The sequence below is a fragment of the Ixodes scapularis genome, unplaced genomic scaffold (assembly GCF_016920785.2).
Source record: "Ixodes scapularis isolate PalLabHiFi unplaced genomic scaffold, ASM1692078v2 PGA_scaffold0__279_contigs__length_252992795, whole genome shotgun sequence".
Taxonomy (NCBI): Eukaryota; Metazoa; Arthropoda; class Arachnida; order Ixodida; family Ixodidae; genus Ixodes; species Ixodes scapularis.
The window spans coordinates 13,867,348-13,875,358 of record NW_024609835.1 but is presented as its reverse complement, the minus strand read 5'-3'; positions in this window follow the sequence as shown (position 1 = coordinate 13,875,358).

Sequence of the window (8,011 nt, the reverse complement as noted above, 5' to 3'; positions counted from 1 at the left end):
AGGGCTGTCAGTGGAAGTTGAGACCACTTTATATTGCAACCTTAGAGGTAGCAAGGTGTAAAGTTGGGCGAGTTGATTGGTGGTCATATTGAATGGGTTAAAACAGCGCAAAAAAGATGGACCAGTAAAAGGAAAGACAGCGCTGTGTTTGTGATTAAACGTGAGGAAGATGCATAGAAAGGGGGGACGGACAACGAAGTTGTCCGTCTGTCCCCCCCTTTCTCTGTGTCTTCCTCATGTTTAGTTACTGTTACCAACATGCTCGTTTTGTACGTAACTGTGTCTGTGTTTCCTTTTACTGGTCCTTCGTCTTTTTAGAGGTAGATAACATAAATACCAAAAAGTACTTCTATGCATTTAAAGAAAAGCAGATAGAAAACATTGTCTTTACAGTGAAGTTGTACTTATGGCTTGGTTTTACTATCAAGAGAATCAAGAAAAATTCCCTTGCGGCAATTCAAAGTCTGCTTTCAAACGATCTGAGCAACCTTCCACAGTACTGTTTGTTATATGTGGTGTTCACATTGAGGTGCTCTAACTGGCTTTTATTTTGCATTTACTGACAGTAGTATTCTACAAATGGAGGGAAATCATGTTTGTCACTGTCAAGTTCTTTAGTTCCTGTGTTATGTATTCTCCTGCAGTATGAAAGACCCAGTGGGAGCGCCTGGCCGAGGCAGTGACTGGTGTGCTCTGGGAGATCCCAATCTACCCAAGGGGGAACTCACTTAGTGCTCAGCTAAAGTGCAATGCACACTTATCAGTTTTTGGGTTCACGGTGGAGAGCAGTTCATTCACATTATGTCACAGCCACTAATTCTGAAATGGCTGTCCGCGAGAAACTGGCCCGAGTCAAGGCAATTATTTTCACTTCTAAAGTGCATGGTCCATGCCATCCTTCTGATTAATAAATCCGCTCATCAAGATATTTTATTTTTCAAATATGAGACTCGGGTGCAACATTAATATTTGTGCCTGTTTTCAACTTTTACACCAGAAACAACTGATAACAAAAACAATAATGAGCATGCTTACTTCGAGCCTCCATGATCATATCTGTGGGCGCAATGCCGATAAAGCACGCTCTTAGTCTAAACCTAAACCAGAAACTGTCCGCAAGTTTAGGACCAGTTCAGCCCCGAGTGAGCGTCCTTTCCTCGAGGCAGAACAGAATCTTGTGGAGCGCACATATAGCGCCCCCGACCACGGTCATCTCGGCCACGCGCTTTTAGTACGTCTTTTATATTGAAGGAGACTGAAGATACCACCAAGACCTTTTGGGTGGCCTTTCTGCTGTTATAATTTAATTAGGAGCATGATTTATAGTTCATGTAAAACATATTTACTACACATGCATCACTGGTTATCTTGTTCCTTCTCCAGGTGCTGCTATCCAGCTCTACGTCACAGCCATGAAGTGGCCATGGGGTGAACTGTGTACAACTGCTGTCATTAGTACTCGAATCGGCAGAGCCACCTACTAGCTGTGAAGCCCAGTTGCCAGGCAGCAGATACTCGACCAGCAACCAGCCTTTGTCGCTCTAGTGGGACACGAGAGCGACAAACAGAAACAAACGACAGCTACAAGCCTCCAACCCTTTCAGCATGCCCGTGGTGGTACTTTTGGCAGGCGGCGTTTATTCGTTCGGTGCTCGTGAAATAAGCATGAGGGATTCTAAGCCTGCCAAAGATACCCTCGCGTGCATGATGCTTGTGTTTAAGCATAGCCTCCTTTATTCTACAAAGCCTGTCAAATCGGGAAAGACTCAGGTTTGAGACTTGTCGTCATTTGTTTCTGTTTGTCACTGTAGTGGATTGGAACTCGGGCATAAGCTAGCACCATGTACTGAACATGAAATAAAAAACCACTGTATCAAACTTGACTTGATTTTGCAGCTTCATTTGCATGCCAACCGCACAATAAATACAGCAGCTCGCGCATCTTTTCAACTTTCATTTTATTGTTTAAGTATTCTGAGAAAATTACTTTAGCAGCCCCATTAATCGTGGGTCACTAAATCCGGAACAAGGTAGCAACCAGTTTTTTTCTGCACACAGCACCAAAAATTGGAGATGTTTGACTATATCATATGCCACAAAAACATCCTTTGAATGACAACATAGACTTCCTTGGGAGAAGTCTGTAAATTCCCCGTATAGCCAAGATTGAATGACCAGAGAACTCCCACCCTGGCCCACACTGCATTTACACCGTTTTGCCAAGCTTGACTGACCACTGAACTGCCAGTGTGGCCCAGGATGCATTTAGACCGTTTTGCCAAGCTTGGCTGACCACTGAACTGCCAGCCTGGCCCAGGCTTGTTTTACACCGTTTAGCCAAGCTTGGCTGTACAAGGAACCCCCACTGAACTGCCGGGCCGGCTAGCCAGGCTGGGGCTAGCTTGCCCCTTGGAGCAAAACGGTGCTTGGGCCAGGGAAACTTTCCCCGGCTGCCCAAGCAGGCTCAAGCTTGAGCCGGTGAATTGTGCTGCTTGGGACAGGACCACGACAAGTCTCCTCAAATGCCGAAAATTCCGGTTGCACTCTGAGGCCATGAAACACATGCACATTTCCGCGTTGCACAATAACATTTTGTTAAATGTTACACATAGAGGGTAGGATAGCGCCAGTGCATACAAATCAAAACTGCTTTGCTTGACACTTTGCGATCAGGGCAGCCGCGGCAACCGATACCCAGAGCCGCCGATAGGTGCGCTTCCTTTGGCAGCTGAAACCAACATGACACAACCAAAAGGAGGATAGCGACAGGAGGGGCGTTTTTTTCTTCAAATTTCTGGAGGAAATCTCCAAAGTTATTTTTTGTCAGTCAATCTGGCACGTTTCGATCGTCAAGTGATCAAGCTCCAACGGTTTCAACGATCGAACCGCTTCCCTTGCTTTCACCTTAAATGTAATTTATACCAAATGCTTCTGCGTTTCAAATTTCAACCCCTTCAAATGCTTCAACTAGTTCAGCTTGAAAGCGCTTCTCGGTGACGTCATCCTTTTCTTTAGAGAAGTACTTGATTCTTTAGCCGTAGTTGGTTATAGTTCACAAATAAAAATTAATAAAAAAAAAGAAGGCATAACCATGTTTCTGACAACGATTCTTAAGCGAGTTTTGGGTCGTCTCAACTCGAGAAACCGTAGTGACTGTTGTCCACTGTCACGTGATCACATCTGGCCAACGTCGCCCTGTTGCTCCTCTCGCTTCTCTCTCGGTGATTCGGTTTGCTCCGAGCAACCAAGAGCGAAGGTTATGAAGAACCTTCTCTAACCAAAACTTTATTCATCGCCGAGTCGCCTCACTAACGTTTTTAACAGTTCTTAACGAGCTGAAAGAGTTCTTGGGGCGTGGAAGAACCTTTCAAGAAAGCATTTATTTTAGAATAAAGTTTTCTTCACAATCCTTGTAACCACTACACTTTCAAGTTACAACTTTTTGGTATTTGGGTGGCCATATAAATGTTTTGTTGGTTCAGTTCTTTCCTTCTTAGGTACGCCTTGGTTTGATACTTCTACGTCGCACTTCTCTAAAGATCTCGGCACGGATAAGTAAATTGTCTAAAACCTCTTATTTCTGCATTTTCATCGGTGTGGGCAACAATGTGTGTAACACGTTACTAGTAACGAGTTACTTCTACCTAGTTACTTTTTTGGCCAGGGATAATATATTTAGTTACTTTTTTAGACAAAGAACGAGTAACGTATTGGGTTACTTTTAAGGTCAAGTAACGCGTAAAGGCATTTCTTTACTTTTGAGGAGTAACGTGTAGAACAACGCTTAAACAGCCACGTTTGAATTCTAATCTGAGCAGGCGTCTATTGCGACAAAGGCAGATGGACAAGCTGAGAAACAGCTAAAGATTATGACAGTATAGTAACGTTTTTTGCTGAACACGCCGGTCGAACTCTACAGCTGGGAATGTCCTTCACCCAGCAAACACAATAAGATATGTTGGTTGAACCTTTCTAAAATCGCGTACAGATTGAATGTAAACCCGGAGGCTGCGAACACGGGAACGCACAGATACATTGTCAACTCGGAACTTCAGAAGCAGACAGAAGAAAAGAGAGAGGGAAGTTCCAGATTCACATGCTCTTCCTGAAGCACACCACTGCCGTTCCTTCAAACGCGTCAGTAGAACGACTCTTCAGCGACGCCGGAAATGTATTCTCAAGGATGCCGGGAAATATAACCGATGAAAACTTTGAAAGGCAGCAACTGCTGAAGTGCAGCAAATACTGAAAAAAACAATAAATTATTAAGCAAAAGCAGATGTGTATATGGCCGTCAAAGTAGTGGGAAACGTAAATCGTTACTTCTCATATAACGTAACGCGTTTTTTTTAGAATAGGTAACGAGTAACATATTTAGTTTCTTAGAGCTAATAACGAGTAACGTTACTTGGTTGCTTTTTTTTTTGGGGGGGGGGGGGGGTGGTTACGGGGGGGGGGGGGGGTGTAGATATCTGGGTGTGGGATCTAGGAAGCGTCGAACTAGATTTTTCCTCTGCCGTTAACGTACGATCGTATAAATTCACAATTAGGTGTGGAAAAATCTCGGCTTCTGTTTCAATTCCCCGGCGGACGAACCAGAACACACACCAATCGAAAAAAGAAAAAAAAACGACGTGATATAATTATCAAAGGGAGCCCATCGCTTAGAAAGGAAAGGCCTAGAATAGCAGAAAAAACGAAACTAAATGAAATAGAAAGAAAAAGTACCTATATTTACAAAAAACGTAAGAAAAAAACCGGTGAACAAAGGTGAAAACTAGTTTACGCCAATTAAAACTCACCAAAAGCAGCTCTGATTAATTTTGAATAATTGTGCCCGTAATTATCCATCTCACTCGCCGTTGGCCGGGTGTTCGTAAAACTGAAAGAGAAAGAAACGAAGGGGGCGGGGGGGGGGGGGGGGGGAAGAAGAAGAAAGCGAGGCGGAATTCATTACGACCGCTGCTGCCCTGTGGCCGACACGCCGCCTTGGCGACAGTTGTGAACACTAACGACGCGTCGCTTGTGCAACACATTTGTTTCCCCCGCTCGCGCCAAGTAAGTAGAAGAAAGACACTGGGCAGATGACAACCGTCCACCGTGGCCTAATGGCGCGGCGAGGCTTGCGCTTTTCCGACGAGCGGACGCGGGGTGGGCTAACACGGGAGAACGGAGCTACCAATTAGCGCCAGCGCGAATGCCCCCGCCCCGTCCCACGCAAACGCACGAGCAAACGAAACAAAACGACACCAGGAGGAGCGCGTGCACTATGCGAATTACCGAAACCCGGAATTACGTCTTCCACAGCACCAGAGGGCTTCATTTGGCTCGCTTTGCTTTTGATGGTTCTTGGCAACGGAGCTGTTTTGTTTTTATCTGCTGGTCTTCGATACATTAAACGACGACGGAACCACCAACCACGACTACAACGGAAGGAAAGATCGGTGCGGCCGTGCTGCCACCGATCCCTGTTGTTGTAGTAGCCAGTCTTGATCGCGGTGTGAAAGTCACCCTTCAGGCTGTTTATAAAAAAATCTTATAGATATTTAACGACAATTTCAACTCCCTATTCAGTCGTGTCGTATCCAGTTTTTAATAGATTGGGTACAGACTTCATTTAAACTGAAGTCTACAAAGAGCAGGCGATAGAAATGCTAAGGTTTTCTATCGCCACGTCTCAATAAATTTTCTGTCACGCTATGCCTATAGAATTTCTATAGACTGGACTAGAGAGAATAATATTGTGCAGTGCGAAGAAACCACATCGCACGCAGTTGGAACCTCCTTGCGGAGGCCTTTTTCCGACTGTTGAAAATAATTTTAGCCTCCTGGCAATGTTTTATAGTGGGAGCTACAGTTCATCAAAGCTTAAAAAGAACATTTCGTATAAATAATTAGCAAAGAAAAAAAAAAGGAATATACTAGTCTTCGTTTTGAATTTTGGGGAGGCCCTCATTTAAACAATTACCTTTCAAGTGTAGTAAATATGAGGCGGTGGAGCAGTCAACAACACTGGATGCTTGTGTTATCAGTGCTCCCTGGCGCCTGTATTTGTGGCGTCTGTGTACAGGGAAACAACAAGTGGGGTGTGCAATCGATGGATGTCTAAAAAAAAAACGATGGAATTTATTACTTGTTTTGCGCTAGAAAACTGGTCAATCATCATAGAAATCGCATGCAAAGCTGTTAGAATTCCTGTTTTTTATGCAATGTCTATCCAATCTATCTACACAACTCTCTATAGAAAGTCTAGAAAAAAAAGCGACCAAAAAGCTATTAACAGTAACTAGAAAAGTGGATACAATTTCTTTAAAATATCTATAGCCTCTACACATAATTCTGTACAAACATCCTCTAGAAAGTGAGTAAATATTTTTGTGAGGGCCACCACTGGCGTCACCGGTGGCCACTGCTTGACATCAGACATCACGCAAGCCAATGAAAAGAACACAGACAGGTAAGGGTATTGAGTATAGTGCAGAATACTGGGCAGCGAATATTATGTTATGTATCGGCTATTACACCTGATACATTATACCTTTTATACTTTACCTGTTATTGTACCTGTTATATTACATCTGTTAATCGAGGAGCTTTATAGAAACATTCATAAAATAAATGTTTCAGTGACATAACGGTCGTACCGGCTTAACCTTCACTAAAGTTTCAAACAAAGCCTTGTAAGAAATCTATTGGAACAGAGATGGTCGGTGGCTGAGTTTGTTTCACAACGCAGCTCAAGCACGTGGAGCGAAAGGCCGTGCTGCAGAACCCAGCGATGCTAGGTTCAATATACACCCCTGCCTACTTTGATTTCGATAAGAATCACACCGGGCGTGCGTTCGTGTATCACTACTGCGCGATTCTTTTTAAATTAATAACACATTATTTTGGTTATTTATTTCGAATGTTTTATACGGGGCAGACGAGAGCGCGTGGTCTGTAGAATTACATTTCCAGTAGTCTCCTTGATGCTTGGGTCTAAAGCGGAGACACCAGAGGCCGATTAGGGAACTTCTCGCTGTCAAAATGACTTTACTCGGCACAAGCAATTGAAACGATGCGGATGTTCCGAGTTGCATTTTGCGCCGTATGGTGAGATAATCATGACTGTTCGGTTGTAGAAACTACTCTTTCTGAAGTTTAAAAGAATTAATGCAGGCAAAACTACCGAGCCTTCTGATCACATTGTGATCGCCTGTCACTAATCTGCAAAACCAGACTAACTTGCCTTTATATACAATGTCTTCATTCAGACAAGCGGTGCAATAAGTAGGGCTGGGCGTCGATTAAAACATTTAACCAGATTCTGCGCTTTAATCGATTAATTAATCGATTCATCGGTCTCTTGCATTTTCATGTATACTACATAAAAACTTGTTTTGTATTTTTTTGAACATGTGACAAGCGGCGCAATATACAATTTTGTTTAGAATCAACCTCGAGGTGTAGTTGAGAACTGCTCTAAGGCATTCTCACTCACAGAATATTACTTCAGCTGCATGAGGCAAAGAGGTTCGTTGATATTCTCCTTCAAGACTGACCTTTTTTGATTGTTCACAGTAGTTTCTGCTGCGCTAAACCAACACTCGAACGGCGTTAAAGTGGACGAGACACGTGTAACCTTCTGGAATTGTCTGGAGTTACAAATCTAGCCCCTAAAATTTACTTTTGGTTCAATTGTTACCTAAAGTTTGCCTTTCATACAGGTGCGCTCGACCACCTCTGCGTGGTGAAAGCGATGATTTTTTACTTTCTTACAGTTCGTAAAATTCTGTCAATTACCCGGTTAAAAATTAATCGCGATTAAAGCATCAATCAATTAATCGCTAGGTTAATCTATCAATTGCCCAGCCCTAGTAATAACGGATTTCAAAGAGTGGTGGAAATTGACAAAAACGCTTTTGAAATTTGACGTCTGCTGAGTTCAGCTGACTTCAAAACTCCGAAGGGTTCCCCGTTGACTCTGGGCAACTCCCTACAGAGTCGCAACCTCAAAGATAAACCAGAA